General features: G+C 45.6%; 1 long non-coding RNA gene across 1 annotated transcript; it reads right to left on the bottom strand.

The window, feature by feature from the left end:
- Positions 1-6,258: 6,258 nt before the first annotated feature.
- LOC135916268 (uncharacterized) lies at positions 6,259-20,303 on the bottom strand. Its single transcript, XR_010568888.2, has 3 exons — positions 20,051-20,303; positions 13,278-13,414; positions 6,259-6,510 (listed from the first exon to the last, which is right to left on the bottom strand). It is a non-coding gene; the product is annotated as an uncharacterized lncRNA (long non-coding RNA).
- Positions 20,304-20,702: the final 399 nt, after the last annotated feature.

Genomic DNA, 20,702 nt, shown 5'->3' with positions numbered 1-20,702 from the left:
ATGTTTGGCACGAGGCCCAAGTCGGTACCCTGTCTTCTAACGCGTTCTTTTGTTTTCGTCTCTGTCTTGAAGGGACGCGCACCGTAACATACTGCAATGGTGCTTGCGTTGAGCGTATGTAAGGTGAGAAACGCGGTTCTAAAATGTCTGTTCACTAACCTGTGCAGTAAACCCATGTTTATAGTATTCGCGCAATAGTAAGAGTCACGAGTATGGCAAACGTAACCGCAAGCGTCACGTTATAGTCGTAACTTGTCGCGACAGCGTAGTTGAAATCCACTGAGCCTGCCACTAAGAAATACGTGGCGAGGTATGGCTGATGAATAATTAATTGCGAAGATTGTTTTTCAGTAAACGTTTGTTACCAAGAACGGCGGGTGGTTATACTACCGTAAATGACGGATGCTTGGCGGTGACTCCAATCATTTACTCGCCACATCACAGATCTACACTAGAATTCAACTGGTTTCAGCAACTCTTGCTTATATTCTCTCGCCCCTAAACTGCGACTTTGCCTGCCACCCGACCTCCAGCTTTTCCTCTTTGTCCCCCGCTTCTTTCCCAATCTGCTGATACGTGCTTCCACTGATGCTTGCTCTTCTTTTTTCTCAATAAATGAAGGCATTCATTCATGTATTCCTATGTTACTGCAGAAAATAGCGTGTCTTTATCTACATAACCACCCTCTCTCTCACCTGGACTCTCCAATCGCAAAACAAAGTTGCGGTGTTGCAAATGGCTGGGCGTCACATATACAATTTTCTACGAATGGCCAGTAGCACGGCGGGCAATTTTCGGTGGGTGACGAGACAGTATATAGAACACCTTCTCTGCAATATTCACACTCAGTGCTCTGCTTCGTGAGATATTATTAGCCGCTACTACGAAGTACGAAATGAAAGAAACCTAGCTGGGCTGGTCACGGACAGCTCTTTTTCGATTCGTGATGCGTCGATATAAGATATATATATTACTTATATAAGCCTAAATGACAGCGATATTAGCGAGGTGAGTTACGCTAGTTCGTTGGTTTTGACTAACGACGCTCTTCATGCAGCACTTTCGCCTTATGCGTGTTTGCGAACGGGAATGAAAGACAGGAGGGTAACACGCCTTCCTGAAATGAAACATTCGGAATAACTCTTTGTTTGACGGTTAGACATATGTTGAGGGCTGCCGATACGAACCACCTGCAAGTCTGTATCAGCTTGCAAAGAGGAACTCAGATTAAACGTTGTCAAGAGGATAGGCTTTTAATTATCATATAGATGTCTTTATTGAAATTCGTTACCATGAGGTGAAAGCCGACTAATAAGCATTTATATTTTCTGTGTTATTAAAACGTCCTGTTAATAAAAGGGTGCTGTGTTTTACAGCCTCCTAAATTATGTTATAAAAAATAAATTGATGCGGTAAGTGTGTAAACGCAGACGCAAGAAAAGGCCTAGTCCGTTTCCAAGTATTCACTCAATGAAGATGGAGCGCCTCTATACTCTCACATTGTAGGGTTGTCAAGAACAAAACACTTCCAAAGAGCGAGTCACGAATATATCTCATGATAAGGTGAGCTTGCGCTGGAAAAGAAAACGCTCAAAGCGCAACGATGGCTGCGCGCAAAGTGCTTCCTCTGATTCCGATCTACGGATCAAGGGGTCAGTTCGTCAGAGTGAAATGCTCGTACGGTGCAGCGCAATCTCGGGTCCTCAAATGTGACGGCGAATGTAGGCCAGTATTCTCTTCACGCGCGCAATCTGATAAGATAACGCTCTTTGGCTACTGAATCCGTGACAACATACTGGATATTAGAAACACATGCAGGCGCATCTTGAGCTAACTGACAACTTTGGAACTGTGGTGAGACGCTAAAAAAAAAAGCTCCCCCCCCCCCCCTAAAAAAGGAATACAGTTGCTTTGAATATTAGCTGAAAAATAGTGCTTGTCGTTTAAAAAGGGCCTCCAACACTGCACAGCGGCGCCGACATACAGGAAATTCAAGCGCGAACTATCAAACCAGCGTATCGTGGTTCAATGTATCCCAATAGTCCAGGGGCCAGTTCCACCACGGCTACTGTGTCGGAGCTCATATTTCATGTCAGCAAAATTTGTCACAAAATCACAGTATTTTTTCTTTAGATCTTATCATTAGACAGCTAAAATACATCCAGCGATAGCCTCATCTTAATATTTCAGTACTTTTCGTTCTAACGTGCACATCCGTGCTGATCCATATGTTACAAAGTACTGAAAATGTACCCAATGCTTTCCTCCAGGCAGCAGTTTTTATTCCTTATGATTCCAGGAAACCGAGCCTGATGCCACCAACGCTCAGGCACTTAATCGGGAGCGCACACAATGTTCTCGCACACCTTGGGGGATGTACCGTAGCGCTGAGGTGCCTCTTGTATAATATATTAGAATCGGTTGTAAAGGCAGTCGTGCAAGGTTGGGCACATGTGCTTAAGCTCATGAAGGTGATTTGTGCCAAGATAACCTGTCCAAGCTTTCACATTTACTTTATAAGAAGTCTACAACACCATCAATATGCCGGCTGCTTTTAACTGCACGAAACAAAACTATTGAAATGATACAAACAATGTTAACATCATTTTATCATTCGAGTGTTCAGATTGGTAATCTCTAGATGCGGAATAAGTTGAGAAGTTGTTTGCGTAATTAACAAAGCTACGTTAATTAAATTTTCAGTAATGGTTCTTACGTGGCTAAAGAAAATGAGAAGTTTGGAGCCCGTCCTCGAGATTATAACAAAAATAAAAAAGTAAAAGCTATCCCTGCGCATTGAACTTCGCCACAATGCTTGTCCCGCCGGCGTTATCAGTGTTCTTGATCAAGCGTATTCGCTCGTCGCCTGGAAATTACTCGTCATACAGCGTTTACTCGCGACGAGCAATTGTTGATTCTGGGCTTTTGATTCGGTTCTTTTTTTTTCTTCTATTTTCCTTTTCTTTTTCTTTTTTTTCCATTCTACGGAGTAAAGAAGCTAGCCTAACCGTCAGAAGCACTTCGGGGCAGCCTTTCTTCAATCGGCATACATTGTTAACGTCGGAACATCGCCCAGCGCCTACTAGAGACGCCGTCGTGGATGGATTTTGATTTTCCCTTATCGAATTCGTTAAGGTGCACACAATTATTTCACTAGCGACTTTGCAATGCGCACTCATGGGCTATCGCCGAAGCTGCAAATCTAGATGTGCTTAAGTATTAAGACATATACATGGATATGTTTGTTTTTCACCTTGACACAAAAGTCACGAAACAAGAGTTGAGCAAACTGTCCCTGTGTCGTAGCAGGGTGTGAGAGGGGGCTAGTTGGTATTTCATGCTAAAGTGACTAGCGCAACAGTGGACACGGGACACTAAAGGGGGGACAAGGATAAGCGCAAACTTCCAACTGGGCGCTTGTCCTTGTAGCGTCTTTAGTGTCCCCTGTCCACTCTTGCGCTAGACACTTCATGTCGTCATCCGTTAGCATGCTATGGCCGAAGCTGCTCGCAATATTACGTCACATTTACTGGCCCCCCGGCCAGGTACACCCTTGGGTACGACATATACAGTACTTGCAGTTAGCTTCCAAAGTAGTCTCCTATGGCGGTTATCGACGTGCGTGAAGCAAGAACGCTATTTAAAATTATTGTGCAGTAATATATGCGGGATTTGTATGTTTTCCACATTCGCTACCATGTTGCCGTTCCGCCTTCATTATATAGTCGCAATGTAGACTAGCAGCTATCGAACGCCATAAAGGCTATCCACATATTCAACCCTTAATGACCATTGGTTATCTTCCCTCCTCATTACATGTCCTGCCCATGCCAATTTCTTTTTCTTGATTTCAAGAAAGATGTCATTAACTCGCGTTTGTTCCCTCACCCAATCTGCTCTTTTCTTATCCCTTAACGTTACACCCATCATTCTTCTTTCAATAGCTCGTTGCCTCGTCCATAATTTAAGTAGAATCCTTTTCGTAAGCCTCCAAGTTTCTGCCCCGTAGGTGAGTACAATCTAAAATTTTTAACACCCTTAAGGGTGTAAATCGCTTGTCCCATGGGTGACACCCTTTTGGGTGTATTGCTACACCCCAAGCAAAGAGTGCACATTAACACCCCACAAAAGAAGGGGTGTTAATATGACGTCACCTCACCTATGGGTGTAAAGCAAACAACACCCTTTCTATATGGGGTGTAACACAGACAACCACCCTTTCAATATGGGTGTAGCATGTGACAACACCCTTCCAAAAGGGTGTTATCCCTGCAAGTATTTTAGCGTTCACTACAGCCATGTAGTTAATGGGCAGACTAGCTGTTGTGAATGCTGCCTAGCCTTAGCTATGGTACTACCTTGTTCAGTATGAGCCAGAATCTGTGAGGCGTTGTCATATTGCGCTTCTGGTCCGTCATGTGGTAGCATAACGTGCGGCCCTTTCAGGCAAACAATTTAAGGTTTCGCCATTGCAGCAAGGCACACACGCCATGCTTTCGTAATCTTCCTCTGCAGTGATAGTACACTGCCGGCAGGATGCAGAGCGCAATAAGAATGCGCGCTGCACTAAGGACACAGGATCTCCCGCACCTTGGTGTACCAGTACTTATAACTCCGTGGAAACAGCACACAGCCAAAAGCATAGTTACATGCATTTCAGAAATTATTAAAAACCTCCACTTTTCTTGGTCAAAAATTTTCGCAACACCAGCTCGACCAGGAGGGAAAGACACCACAGCTCGCTGCTGTAGCTCATATTGAATGCAATAGAGCGCAAGCAATGCATGTATTGGCGACGGTAACAAGTGCAGTACTACAGAAGCATACGTTTGCCTGTCAAGCAGTTTTTTGCCGTTTTAAGCACATATTTTATACCTCTATTCATCAAAGTTGTCATTTATCTCCACCGGATGCTTCTACTAGTACCTTCACATATATGACTTAAAGGTAGCACTGAAAGCCCAAGAACAAAGTGCTTCCACGTCGAATAATCTTTCAGCATTTACGAACAAAACAGCATGTGTAGCTGTGCATGCTGTTCAATATGTAAGCATGCACTATTTTCTGAAATATACGTATGCTCCATTTACTGACAGTGACCTGCTTATACCCAATAACTTAGTGCATTTTTCACCATGTGCTTGCATTGAATATTCTACAGGCATTGTAAGGTAAGCTACCAGAATAACAATCAGCTAGTCTAAGGTTACCTAACTGAACAAAATCATTGTAAAATTTGTGACGAAATGTCAGACGTATTTATTTCATTCAAGAGAAATGGTTACATAATAATGTTTGCACATTTTAAAAGTAAAAAGGAAGACGAGTAAAACCATACCAATACAAAGACATAAGCACCGAATAATGGCAGAGGCTTGCTCAATTAAATTTTAAGCAGAACAGTTTTTTTAAATAACCTCACTACGAACTATCACATGTTTTCATTTGAAAAGCACTGCATCTTATTATAAAGCACAAAAATAACCGGTCACATAAGTAAGAACAAGTCTGAGTGTGTCTTTAACACAAGGATAAAAAGTTGGGCAAGTTGGTACAGTAACCTGATCTTGGATTGTAGCGCGAAGTGACACGGACACAGACTAGAAGCAGACAGGATGAGCGCTAACTCTCAACTAAATTTTTATTGAAACGAAGAATATATATATATATATATATGTGTGTGTGTGTGTGTGTGTGTGTGTGTGTGTGTGTGTGTGTGTCTGTGTGTGTGACTGCAAAAAACCGCAGCACATGTAAATGAATATTGAATACATAGTAGTAACATGAAGACGACAAACAAAAGCTATCAGCCATCAACTGCGTGGCAAATCTGAGTGCAAGCTATTCTCTTATCAAGTATACCTGTAGGCATTGCGACCAATGTGCTCCCAAGATGTATGAGGCATTAGTCATTGCAGAGTTGTAAGGACATGACAATCCTAGGATGATTATGTTCTTGAGGCTTTTTTCCCCACTTTCCGTCTTTTGAAACATGTATACTTTAGTCTTGAAAACAAAAATGCTACAACTGGCGTGTGATAAGTTTTGCATCTTATTTCCTAGCAGCTCACTGAAAAGAGCCACGATGACAAGTTTAAATGCTGTTACCTCATCAGAAATTCAAATTTCTTAAACACAAACAAAACCAGATAGGCATTAGAGTGAGCATCACTTAAATACATTACACTGGTTTAAATTTATTGCACCACTTTGGGCCAGGTAAAAACATTAGAAACATCAAAAATGTTAAGATTCTACGGCTAAGCATAAAAACTAAATAAAAAAAATCATTAAGCTGTCTTAAACGGGTACAGGAGCTTTACAACTGGCCATCTTGGTGATGGACACGCAGATAGATGAGCAGCCATTCCACTGAGACGAGAATGTTGAGGGCTTCGCATGGAAGTCTGTGAGACACTGCAGAGTAGTTCTTGGTCCACATGAAGGAGGTTGCTTGCATACACGTCTGGGCCACCATACTGAATGCAGTGTTACCGGAACCTTTTCCCCCTGCATTGTGGTAAAAAAGCATGGTAAAGTTTATACGATATTTAATATGCAAAACAAGAGGTGAGGCATGCAGACAGGACACGGACAGGAGTAGAGAAGTGAACACAAACGCGAAAAACATGAAAATTTTCATTAAATTGTTTTATTAGATAAAATTTTTATACTGTGTGTCATTCATTATGAGGGTTCATAACCGCAACACATTTATTATATAAGCAGGTAGAATTATCAGCTTGGTCAGTTTGTACAAGCTCGTTTGAGGCAAGAAATCGAGTTTCACAAACACAACCTCAACATTCTTGATTGAAAAAGGAACACCTTAGATGACATGCAGTCCTGTGAGTGGGAATTGCACAGTTCAAGAAAAACAAATTAGAACTCACAGACCGATCCTGAAAAAGGAATAAGCACCTGCTACTGCAAAAAGCGAATTAATTGGTAGGTTTTAGTAGCACAAGGGCATCTTTGGCCAATGAGCGCCAAGTCTATATTGCAAAAGTTAAAGTTAGTGCATCTTTACAAAGCAAATATATAAAGATGACTAATGCCTCTCTGCACTAGTTGCTTTGCTCTAGCGTGAAGTCATTTTAATGCATGCACACGTACGTACACATGCTACACCCAAGTGTAACAGCTGCAGAATTAAAATTGGGCAGCAACAAAGTCGCAACCTTTAACCATTGATCACAAGCTGTACTAGTGACTGGAGGTAGTACCAATATCGCCAATGACTAGTTGCACTCTTTCTGCCCGACGTTATGCTGCTCTTGTTGTCAAAGATGAGTTACAGTCGGCATTGAGGGAAAGCTGCCCAAGAGCAGCTCTTATTTTTGTGTTATTTCTAACCAGAGACCAATGAAGTAATATATTTTTAGAAAGAAAATGACACCGAAAATTGAGTACGTAAAACATTTGGTACATTTTCCGGAATTAACTTGGGGGTTAACAGCTAAAGCGGCAATCCAGACACTAGAACATGTTTTGACATGTTTGCTACCAGTGAATGCTGGAAAATATGTTGGCATTCTGTAGTTTTGTCCAACAATGCAAAAGGGATTCTTAATAACTGAGGAAATAAATGGAAAAGTATCATGAAGTATATTTCGTGAATGTAATGCAGAATCACTCAACTTCTGTTGCTATATAATCTCCACTTGATTAACCTGCACTTTCTGAACTAGTTCAGGAGGTACTGCATTTCACTACTCATTCCACCAGTTCAACGTGGTAGCAACTGCACGTTATGATTTGTTTTACTTAGTGCAGGCTATGTACATGGCGAGTTCACAGCATTCCCTGCACTCGGCCGAAAGGTAGTGCACGTTTACGCAGCAGGTGTGGTGCCGCTTCTGCACGAGCGATGCGCAGAAATCAGAGTTTCATACAATAATTACTAGAGGGAACTCTGACGTTAGTGTCCACAGGAGATCAAACAAGAGCGGCTGTACCAGCATGGAAATTATGGGAAGTACATGGATTTGCCTAAACTTCGTCTGTTTGGCTTCAAACGGCTTTGTGACTTTGTATTCTAGTCATTTTCAACAATATACTGTGTAATAAATAAATAAACATTAAAATCGTCCGACAACAGGATTCAAACACAGGAACTCTAGAACAGAAGTCTGATATTGAAACCATTAAGCAACGGAGGCATATAACGACAAGCGAGTGCAACGCCCTGATGAATTTATCGCGGGCATACTAGTGCCTTGAGACGCTTGGTGCCCTTCGATTTGGCTACCTGGACAAGCTCAATCGTTGCAATTAATTGCAATTGTGCATGTTGGCGCCGTCTTCTGCACTTCGAAGAGTATAGACTGCCCGAAATTTACGACAATAAGATTTATATAGCGTATAATATACGAAGCCACAAGAACGTCTGAATTCACGAGCACGAATATCAGACAAATCCATGTGCTTCCCATCATTCCCATAGTGGTACGACTGCAGCGCCAGAGTTCCCTCTAGTAATTACTGTAAGAAACTCTATGGCAGAAATAACCGAAGTGCGTCGCATTTTGTTCTGGAGTAATAAACTAAGTTTTGCTGGTCCCATAAATCTTACTGGTCATTAATTCCAAGTTTTAGTGCAGTCACATGTCTAGTAGGCAATTGTATTTTGCATAAACATTGCAAAGCCAACTGTGATGAAAGTTCACTCTGGTAAATTGTTTATGATCGAGTAGCATAGACTACTGAAGCAATCTCTGGAAGGCAAGTGAAGTAATTTTCTTATTAGCAGCCTTTAAACAGCATTCGAGCATATGACACATGCACGTCAGATATGCAGATAATATTTCCTTGACTAAGCAAGAAGCGATGCTTCATGTTCCACGAGGCTACTTCTATCAAAGCAGTATTGGTGCTCTCTAAAAACAATGCCAATGCAGATGATCCAAATATTTTTCAGGGGCAACAGCTATGCCTGAAATCATGCTAGATTAGTTTTTTTAAACACATGCTCAGACCATGTTAGAAGTGCTTCTTAAAATCCTCCTATTTATTAGACTAGTCATATATCTGTACACAAAGGCTACTAATTAGGTCCCATGCTATATCATCTTAACAAAAACTTCACTTAGTAATACACATGCTGTGATAAGATTTGAGACCACATTGAGATGCTGAACAAGGTGAATTCATTATTTTTAAAATGAAGCTCCTGTTCTTCCAAACGAGAAGAACGGATACTGAGGGTCAAAATTTTTCTGAATCACAGCTGGAAGATGCCAGGGAAGGCACGTGGAAACTTATTTGTAATTTTCTATTTAAATGTAGAAATGATAAAAGGAAATGAAAATGGTAAAAAAAACAGGCATGGGGGGAGAACGAACCTACAGCCTACATCTCATTAGGCATGAGATGCACTAACCACTGTGCCACCGAGGCAGCATTCAACCGTCCACAATGGCCCCTCAGATTGTCGACGCTCGAACACGGCCGTAGTACCACAGTGGTTAGTATATCCAGGGTGTCTACCAAGCTGACATTTCCGAATTCCCTGAGTTTTCCAGGTTTTCCCTGAGCACCATTGCGAAATTCCCTGAATGAGCCAGAACTTTGTTTTATGTCAAGACAGGCTGACACCACGTTGCCCGATGCTGTCACTCTCTAGTAAGCATGCTGAAACAAAAAAAAAATGACTTAATCCAGTTTGAATAGTAAGGAGTAATATCTATTTTATTTAAAAAGAAAACAGAAGGAAGGTGTTAGTAAAATGCACAGCGAAAGAAATGGTAAAGCCCATTCCAAATTGAGTCAAACATTTTCAAATACGAATGAAAAGGAGATGCATACATAAGTAAATATTTTTTAATGTCAGCTATTTCTATCAACTGATAGCAAGCTCATCTGTATGAGGTCCTGAACTTTGTCACAACTAAGGTTCTCTCTCAGCAGCTGGGAAGTCAACCTCAACTGTCCTGACATACTCTCAGCCTGTACCCAACATCTCAGTGTTGGGTTTCACTGCGTAAACAATTTATTTTGGTTTGGATGAGGGACACCTGTGTCTCAGCGTCAGCCATCACTTAGTTTTTTTAGCTCAAGCTCCTTCAAAAAGGCGGCGGCACCCTTCCTTTCCCTTTAATTCCTCAGTGCGTCGGCCGTTTCTGTTCTCATCCTCCTTCTACCACGCTTTCACCACATGGATCATCTGAAGCATCCTCTTGGTCAGTTGTACAGTCAACATTTGATTTTTCGGACTTCCGAGGGGCCGCAAAAAAAAAATGAAGAAGAACGGGCAGTCTGAAAAAAATTAATGCATGTCTTTAACTGCCTTTAAGGGCTAAAATTACCACAGGCACGTCTGAAAAAGCTCTGAAGGCCTGCCAGTACGCTTTTTAGGCATATCAGGGCTTGTACTGTGACAGGAGACGACGTGCACGCATGTGTAATTAAGTAATACATACTGTGTCCCGCGACAATTGCCCCCTTCCCACGCTTGTTATGCTTCACCGCCTAACATTAATGTACTGAGGCGAAGCTAACTTTCGGAGACTGGCATTACGCAACGCGCTGTGCTCTGCGAGCTTCAAAGCCAATCGCGAGGATTGCAAGGGCGGAGTCGGTGCCATTGGTGATAGCGGCGAGTTCTTTCAATGAAAAACACGGCACCGCACGGGAAGAAGCTTAATAGCGAACATAGAAGCAGCTAGGCCTTACATTGCCGCGGTGGTGGTTACGGCTGCCAGCGGATCTGCCTGCGAGAGTGCCGGTTCGAGGCGGCGAGATAATCAAAATAGCGGCGGTGTCGGCTTTGATTAATGCCATTTCAGACCTGCAGTCAGGGCAATATACATTGACTATATGGAGTACGTGGTGGTGCCGCAAAACCATGCAAATTATCGGGCATGTCCGAAAAATCGGGCGTCTAGAAAATCGGTCGTTAACTACTCTGGCAATACATCGTGCCGATGACACGGCGTCAATGACGATTCGTTGCGATTTCTCTGTTACTGGAGCCAGCATTAACACGACTTTCGCTCCCTTTCAATAAAGTTACAGCTAATTTTCCCTGATAAAAGCACAGATTCCCTGAGTTTTCCCTGAGTTTTTCCAGACTGTTCAAATTCCCTGAGAATTCCCGGTTTTCCCGGTTTTCCCGGTTGGTAGACACCCTGATATCACATGCGTAATGTGAAGGTTATGGGTCCGTTCCCCACCAAGAGGTGGATATCTTTTAATCCACTTTCACTTACCTAGAATTCATCATTTCTATACTTCATATAAAAAACTTAAAACATGTTCCTCTATGCTTTCCTTGGCCTCATTATCTGCTGGCTTCTTCCAGTTCTGTTACTTCCAACACTTATACATATTCTAATCTGGTAAGTAAACAGTTCTGTATGATGCTGGAATGCAATATGAAACATTATTGCAGGGCTGTGTTATGTAGAATGCCTTACATTGCCCAGGCAAGGTGTATTTATGTCAATCTGAAAAAAAAATAATTCCCACTCTAGGCAGAAATGCTGTGTACTGCTGTGTGCAACAGGGTTTAACGAAAACAACTTGTTCAGAAATAAAGCCACCAAACGAGGAAATATGTAAACTAGATGAAAATTTGTGCAGTTGCATGTTAAAAATTTAGCACAGCAACAGATGTATACATAATGAAGGAAGCGCGAGGATGGTTTATTTTGGACACACGGGACAATATACTTGAAAGATGCATATGAGCTTACATGTGGAGAAATATTGTTTATGTAGCAGCTAAACTACGAACAGGCCTAGAACACACTGATGCAAGGTGTCGAGCATGTAAATCTTATCATGCCCTTAAGTGAAAGAAACATGGCTGTTTCTCATGATTTGCTACATATGGCTGGCTCACACAACTTAGCCACTTCTATATATGCCTTGTAATTACCAGGTGGTCTGTATGACATGTGCAAGCTTTAAATATGTACAAGTGCCACGTAGCTGGACAGCACCAAGGCAATGTCGTTTGCCATCGTTTTGAGGAAGTGAAACCAATTCTTACATTTCTTCTAATTAGTTAATTAGTTAGTAACGATTACTTAACTGCTCAAATATTATATTCAAAGCAAAAGTGTCAGTGCGAAAATTGTAGAGCATCCTGAAAAATTCCCAATCCAGCTTTCTACTGCTCAATAGGTGCAACAAATTTTTCTTTCAAGCTAGAAAGAAGCCAGTGAACACATGCAAGAAGTGCCGTGCAACTAACTGCTCGTGCACCTGAACACCATTTGGCTGCTCCTTTCATTCTTGAAAAAAACTTTTTGAAAAGAATATTTTAGAAATTGATTAATTATTATTGACTATGTTTTAGGCAAAATGCATGAAATAGTGTGACTGCCACCGGCATTTTCGGCGACATGAATTGACTCCATTTTCATGTCCAAATCCAGCTATACATGGTGCGTGTTTTGAGCTGGTTCTGTAATTTAGGCTGGTTTTGACTAATTGAAGCTTCGCACTTTAATAATGGAGTCAGGTTAAAAAGAAATTGGTACATAAACGGCCACTGACAGTACTACATACTCCTTTAACTTAGTGCAAAGTGCTTGTGAGCCAAGAAGTTGGTAGTTCTAAGCAGTATTTCTCATTTTGACCTGGTGTAATAGCCCACTTACTATGATGCCATGCTGCTCAGTCATGCTGGTCCCAGCTTCAATCTAGGCCATGGCAGCTGCCCTCCAATGAGGATAAAATGCAATACCGCTTATGCACTTAGATTCAGGTGTACATTAAAGAAGCCAGGTTACCAAAACTTTAGGTTTTGGAATGTAAAAGCCCATAATTTAATTTTAAAATCGAAAAGTGCTTTATTAGGAGCAGGGGCATCATTTTGAGCTTTTACTGCACTGCCATGGCACCAAGAAGCTCCAAGTAAATAAAAACAATTTCTTAGACAATGTACATATCTTGCAAACATTTACAAACACTTCTCTGCATGCACCTCCGTTGCTGTTATATTTAGATCCGTATGCCAAGGCGGGCTATGATGTTTGAACATGTTTCAAATTTTTTTTACCGCTTTAAAGTTGTTGGTTATTTTGCATCTCACTGTGTGTCGAACGCACATTTCAATGCATCAATTGCTTCAGAAAGTGCACTCCTCTTTATTTATTTGTGCATGCAAAAAGGGTTCAGAACTGCTTTCTGAAGGTCTGTATAACAAGCAAAAAACAATTCTATGTAGGCTGCACAAAGAGAAAGGATTGGTTTGTAAATATGTTATTTAGTTCTTAAAAAAAGAGGCAGCTGTCAGTATTCTGTTCCAAAGTAAAAATTGCCCCTACCTGGCTCTGCTTCATTTTCCAATGTTGATGGTCCATTCGGGGGCACTCAACTGATAGGCTGCACTTTGGCGATGTCGGGTGTGCTGTCGCCAGGCCCAAGGTCGATCGACATCCTCACCAAAAGTAGAGTCCAAACGCTATAAAAGAAATATCTCATCATTTTGCTATCAGTTTTGTCATCTTGCGTGTTTCACACACGGCCGTCACTGAAATATTTCGTCACTTGGATACTGAAAGAAATTCAAGCATTTTCTGGCAGCCAAGCTGATGATGATGATGTGTGGTGTTTTATGGCGCAAGGGCCAGGTTTGGCCAAAGAGCGCCATGACAAGTGGTAATGTTGACGATGTATTATGGAAGATGTGACTTGGCTGTAAACTGGCCTAAAAATTGTCGATGTGAAGTGCGTAAAATCTACGTGCTATAACATTATGGCGATGACTAATGACAAATACTATTAACATTAAAATCCATCGTGGAAGAAAGATGCAAAATAGAAAATATATAGAATGGTAAAATTACTTGGAGCACTGCTGCCTCGCGGGAGCCCTTGAAACACAAGGGCCTAGAGGCATGTGCTATACGAAAGAGCTATCACAGCGGCATCCTCTGAAGAGAAGGTGGCAGCCAGGCTGAATACACAGTAAATGGAGAACATTAAAGAGCAGATGCAGTTGTCACATTAGATTGATCAAGTACAGCAGAAATGGAAAATAAATCAGTGATACTGTGTCTGTTGGCTTTGAATGCAAGAAACGTAAAAACAGGGCCTTGCAGCCACGCCACTTTGAATTTCCCGCGTTTGCTACACCTCACAAGTTTGGCATCGTCCGGTACTTGGGGATAGTAACCGCTTAAAATCAAGATGAACGAGCGTGAGCATAAATGAACAGGATACTTAACCGGGCAATATAGGCGCATAAAACAACTCACGTAGCGAAGCTACTGTCAATTACCCGATGACGCATCTGGGGGCGGTGCAGTTTGGGCGAACAATTCAAAAAGGAATGCGAGTTTCACTTGTTTCACGCCTACTAAGCTAACACAGAATTTGAGTTTCTTACTAATTTATACTGGATATCTACGCTCCGAATAAAACGCTGGAAATTTTGTTACCTCACATTGCATACGTATGAGTGAGGAAATTGCTTTTATTGTGTTCTACCCAGACGGCACGCAGCAGCTACCACTCTCATGCAACAAAAGCATGAAAGTGGTACTCGTGACACCGAAAACAAACATATTGTTACGTAGGATGACGCAGACGAAAAGCTATGTACAAATATATTTACAAGGAAAATACGCTGCGCTAGGCCAAGAGGCAACAGCCCGCGCTAGCATCTAATCGTCGTCGTCGTCTTCACACTGCTGGCCTTTCGTGATCGCACATATTGTGCCGTAGCACTACCCCCGGCTGCAAAAGCGCCGTCCCGGAGCGACTAAAGATCGGACTCGGAAGCAGTGTAGTAGGCCTTGAGCCTACTGACGTGTACGACATCACTCGATGCCACAGGAGAGGACGAGGTTGAGCCCACAGGAGCAATTTCGTAAGTCACAGGCGTCACCTGGCGCAGCACGCGGTAGGGCCCTGTATATCGCGAAAGAAGTTTCTCTGAAAGTCCGACGTGACGAGAGGGCGACCACAGGAGCACGAGCGCAGCAGGTGAAAACTGTACGTCACGATGGCGGGCGTTGTACTGACACTGCTGAGTGGTCTGTGAGGCCGTAAGTCGAGCACGGGCAAGCTGGCGTGCATGGTCGGCGAGGGCGATGGCGTCGCGCGCATACTCGCTTGTTGAGACCGCAGCAGGAGGAAGTGCCGTGTCTAGGGGCAAGGTAGGTTCGCGACCGTACAGGAGATAAAAGGGAGAAAATCCGGCAGTGTCGTGCCGGGAAGAATTGTACGCAAATGTTACGTAAGGAAGGGCAATGTCCCAGTCGTGGTGGTCCTTGGAAACGTACTTGGCCAGCATATCGGTAAGAGTATGGTTTAACCGCTCTGTCAGGCCATTGGTTTGAGGATGGTATGAAGTAGTCAGTTTGTGTTGAATGGAGCAGGAACGCACAATGTCAGCGATAACTTTCGAGAGGAAGTTTCGACCACGGTCAGTAAGCAGCTGTCGCGGGGCGCCATGAAGCAAGATAATGTCACGCAAGAGAAAGTCCGCGACGTCAGTGGCGCAGCTGGTAGGGAGAGCCCGAGTGATAGCGTATCGGGTGGCGTAATCAGTCGCGACGGCTACCCATTTGTTCCCAGAGGATGACGTGGGAAAGGGACCGAGCAGGTCTAATCCAACACGAAAGAACGGTTCCACAGGGACGGTGATCGGCTGGAGATGACCGGCAGGTAGCACCTGAGGTGTCTTCCGACGCTGGCAGGGATCACAGGCAGCAACATAGCGTCGAACGGAGCGAGCGAGACCAGGCCAATAGAAGCGGCGGCGGACGCGGTCGTACATGCGGGTTACCCCAAGATGTCCTGCAGTGGGTGCATCATGCATCTCAAAGAGCACAGTCTGTCGTAGATGTTTTGGCACGACAAGAAGAAGATCAGGGCCATCAGGGAGGAAGCTCCTTCGGTACAGAATGCCGCCCTGGAGGACATATCGGCGAACGGATGCGTCGGTAGGTGTAGAGCGCAGACGCTCGATGAGTACTCGCAGCGATAGGTCTCGGTACTGCTCATCGGCGATGTTAGCGAAGGCAGACACAGAGAAAATGCCGTCGGCGGTACTACTGTCGGCGTCGTCAGGCTCGTCTACCGGGTAGCGAGACAGGCAGTCAGCGTCCTTGTGTAGTCGGCCAGATTTGTAGGTGACAGAGAACGAATATTCTTGGAGGCGTAAGGCCCAGTGACCAAGTCTTCCTGAAGGGTCTTTCAATGAGCATAACCAACAAAGCGCGTGATGGTCTGTGACAACGGAAAAGGATCGGCCATATAAGTATGGGCGGAATTTCGCAACCGCCCAAACTAGGGCCAGACACTCACGCTCAGTGATGGAATAGTTGCGCTCCGCGGGTGAGAGGAGCCTGCTGGCGTAAGCGATAACACGGTCGTGGCCACGCTGGCGTTGTGCTAGTACTGCTCCAATTCCGTGACCGCTGGCATCAGTACGGACTTCGGTAGGCGCAGAAGGATCGAAGTGGGCCAGAACGGGAGGCGTTGTGAGAATGTCGATTAGATGAGAGAATGCAGAGGCCTCGTTATCGCCCCACTGGAAAGGAGAGTCTTTTTTCAAAAGGTCGGTTAGTGGCCGTGCTATGGCGGCGAAATTCCTCACGAAACGGCGGAAGTACGAACAAAGGCCGATGAAGCTGCGCACATCCTTGACACACGTCGGAACAGGGAAGTGCGTAACAGCATGGATCTTGCCTGGGTCCGGTTGCACTCCGTTCGCGTCAACGAGATGTCCAAGGACGGTAATCTGGCGACGGCCGAATTGGCACTTCGATGCGTTGAGTTGCAGACCGGCTCGCCGAAAAACGTCCAGGACTGCTGAGAGGCGCTCGAGGTGCGTAGCGAACGTTGGGGAGAATACGATAACGTCGTCCAAGTAGCACAAGCACGTGGACCATTTGAAACCGTGAAGAAGGGAGTCCATCATGCGTTCAAAAGTGGCAGGAGCGTTACATAGGCCGAACGGCATCACCTTGAATTGATAAAGACCGTCGGGTGTCACAAAGGCAGTCTTCTCGCGGTCGAGATCGTCCACGGCAATCTGCCAATAGCCGGAGCGAAGGTCAATAGAGGAGAAATAGCGAGCACCGTAGATGCAGTCAAGGGCGTCATCAATCCGAGGTAGGGGGTACACGTCCTTTTTGGTAACCCTGTTAAGGTGCCGATAATCCACGCAAAAGCGCCATGAGCCATCCTTCTTTTTTACCAGCACAACCGGTGACGCCCAAGGACTACATGACGGTTCAATAATGTTCTTGGCAAGCATTTTGCGAACTTCTGCGTGAATAACTTGACGCTCAGCTGGTGACACTCGATACGGGCGGCGATGAATAGGAGGGGCATCGCCGGCATTAATGCGATGTTTGACAGCGGTAGTTTGGGCTAAAGGACGATCGTTAAAGTCAAAAATATCGTGGTAGGAAAACAGAACGCGGGAGAGTTCACGAGCGTGCTCGGAGGGCAAGTCGGGGGCAATCATTTTCCGTAAGTCAGCGATGGGACAATTTGGCGACTGCGATGGTAGAGAAGTAACGGATGAAGTGTCGCCTACTGCAATGGATGCTACTGAGTGATCCTCGAACGAACAAAGCTGGGCCAAAGACATCCCACGTGGCAGCACTTGTGTCGTCAAGCCAAAGTTGACCACTGGCAGGCAGACGCAATTCGCCGTAATAGATAAAACTGTATGGGGTACCGTGATCCCGTGTGTAAGGAGCACGTCTGGCATAGGAGCCGCGATGTAGTGACCGTCGGGGACTGGTGGGGATGACACTAGGTCAACGTAGGTCAGTGCCGAAGGTGGCAAGCGAACGAAGTCGGCGGAACTGAGGCGACTGGGGTGTGGTTCAGCAGGATCCAGAACAGGCAGGTCAAGGCGGAGAGTACTGGCGGAACAATCGATGAGAGCAGAATGTGCGGAGAGGAAGTCTAAGCCGAGGATGATGTCGTGGGGACAGTGGGCGATGACCGTGAATAGCACGACTGTTGAGCGATCGGCGAAGGAGACGCGGGCGGCACACATACCAATTACCGGGGCTGTTCCGCCATCGGCGACACGGACAACAGGCGTCGTGGCGGGCGTGATAATTTTCTTGAGCCGGTTACGAAGGTCAGCGCTCATTACGGACAAATGCGCCCCAGTGTCTATGAGAGCAGACACGGAAACACCGTCGACGTGCACGTCAAGAAGGTTCAGATGAGTGGGCAAAGTCAGAAGAGGATTTGGCGGCGTAGGGAGCAATGCAGCGTCACCTCGAGGCGCTGCATCGTCTAGTTTTCCGGCTGGGAGCGGCGCCCGAAGGGAGTCGGCGAATAGGAGCGACGGGGCTGGGGAGAGCGAGATTGTCGTCGTTGGGGCGAAGGTGAACGAGAATAGGGGCGGTTCGGCGCAGGAGAGTCAGTGGCGGCATTATCGGAGCGTGCGGCATAAGGACGAGAAGGGCCACCCGAGGGGCGAGAATAGGCAGTATAAGCAGACCGGGTCGGGGAAGTCCAGCGACTTCGACAGTGCCGAGAAATGTGCCCGATGCGACGGCAGTGAAAACAAATGGGCTTGTCGTCAGCAGTGTGCCATTCAGCTGGGTTGCGGAAACGTGGTGGGTAAGACGATGCGGGACGGGGCGGAATCGAAGAAGCCGGATGGGTATCAGGGTGATGGGCCGAGCAGATGGTGTGAAGGCCCATGTTTTCGAACTCCTGGCGGACAACTGCCTGGATCAGGGAAACCGTGACTGCCGGTGCGTTGGTGGGGCTGGAGTCGAAGGCAGCCGGATAGGCGGCCTCAATCTCACGCCGAGCGATCTTGGTAATATCGGCGGTGTTGTTGGGACGAGGAGCGTCGGCACAGGAAGAAGTCGCTGGGGTGTTGGGCAAACGCGCAAACTGCTGATCGATACGTCTGCTTTTAGCGAGTTCCAGGCGGCGGCACTCTTTGATAACAGCATCCACCGTCGCGACGTTGTTGAACACGAGCAAGTTGAAGGCGTCATCGGCAATACCTTTGAGGATGTGGGATACCTTGTCTGACTCAGGCATGTGTGCATCAACTTTGCGGCACAGAGCCAGGACGTCCTGAATGTACGTGACATAGGGCTCTGTTGACGTCTGCACACGGCCGGAAAGCGCCTTCTGCGCGGCAAGTTTGTGACCGTAGGGGTTGCCGAACAAGTCTCGGAGCTTTTGCTTGAACGAATCCCAACTGGTGAGCTCCTCTTCGTGCGTCCGAAACCAAACTCGAGGTGTGCCACCGAGGTAAAAGATTACGTTGGCGAGCATGACAGTAGGGTCCCACCGGTTATTGCGGCTGACGTGTTCGTACAGGCTGATCCAGTCGTCGACGTCGTCCCCATCTTTGCCCGAGAATACGCCAGGATCACGAGGAGCAGTGAGAGAGATGTAGGTCGTCGAAGTGGCAGGAGGGGTCGGAGGCGGCTGAGGCGAATTGTCATCGCCGGGAGCCATGAAGCTAGGCTCGACGTACCGTCCACTGCGAAGCTCCGTGACGAGGTACAGGGAACGTCCACCTCCACCAGATATGTTACGTAGGATGACGCAGACGAAAAGCTATGTACAAATATATTTACAAGGAAAATACGCTGCGCTAGGCCAAGAGGCAACAGCCCGCGCTAGCATCTAATCGTCGTCGTCGTCTTCACACTGCTGGCCTTTCGTGATCGCACATATTGTGCCGTAGCAATATACAGCGCCAACGTTACGCCCCTTAGAGTTGGAACTAAGCACGATCAAGCCATTTTGTTTTCTAGCCTTCATAACGCCATAAACACGACCAAACATCGAGCGAAAAAAGTCTGCTCTCGAAAATTATTACCGCTTCCATTTATACACCTATCGCTGCCAGAAGCAAACGCCAATGGGCTAGCTATCCACAAGCCGCAGATTAGAGTGACAGCAACATATTACGGTAACGTAAAACAATTTCCACGCTGACTTAGCAGCCGCGGTGTGCTCTAAGTGCCAAAGTTCTCGTTTGCCGCTCGAAATTCACACCATGATCACGGGCACTGCATCTTTCACATGAAATATTGCACGCTTTGCTCCGGAGCTCAATAGGAGGGCGAAACGCATTTGCACGTACCTGAAATCCGCATGCCGGAAACCCGTCGACGCTTCCGAGAACGGGGCGCACAGCCATACACCCGTACGGCGGCTTGACTTGGACGTGAGGCACTTCTATCAAACATTTAACATGCGACATGCTTCACACCGATTGCGCGAACACCAAAAAATGACGCAGGCCGCATTGCGACGCCGAGCAGACGTGCATCCACCGATGAGCTGCGTGCGCGGATGGCAGAGAACAAAGCCATACAAAACGTTAGGCGCGAGAAGATGGCGGCTCTCGTTGCGGAGACGAAGCGAACGAAGCAATGACGCGCGAATGAATGTTGCCAACTGTTGGTTCCGCGTTATGCCGGCGGTGGTGGCTTTAGTGGCGTGTGTTGCGGCTGTCTAATTTTTTATTTCTTTTTCCCAAACAGTATAATTAAGATCAGTTATTTGTTTGAATTTTTAACTGTGTCATTTGGCATTATCTTTGTCTTTTTATGCTATTAAGCGGCCAATTATGGCCTCCCAGGTTCGCGCGCAAATGTCAGAGGCCATAAGACAACTCGTTAGGAGATGCCGTTCTTGTCGTTAACGTTTCATCATCGTTTCTTCAACTGAGATAGGTAGTGTCCCTTTTCCCGGGGTTGGGAGGGGGCGATCAAGACGGCATCGCTCAGCGG

The sequence above is a fragment of the Dermacentor albipictus genome, chromosome 6 (genome assembly GCF_038994185.2).
Source record: "Dermacentor albipictus isolate Rhodes 1998 colony chromosome 6, USDA_Dalb.pri_finalv2, whole genome shotgun sequence".
Lineage (NCBI taxonomy): Eukaryota > Metazoa > Arthropoda > Arachnida > Ixodida > Ixodidae > Dermacentor > Dermacentor albipictus.
This window is presented reverse-complemented; position numbering and strand designations above follow the sequence as displayed.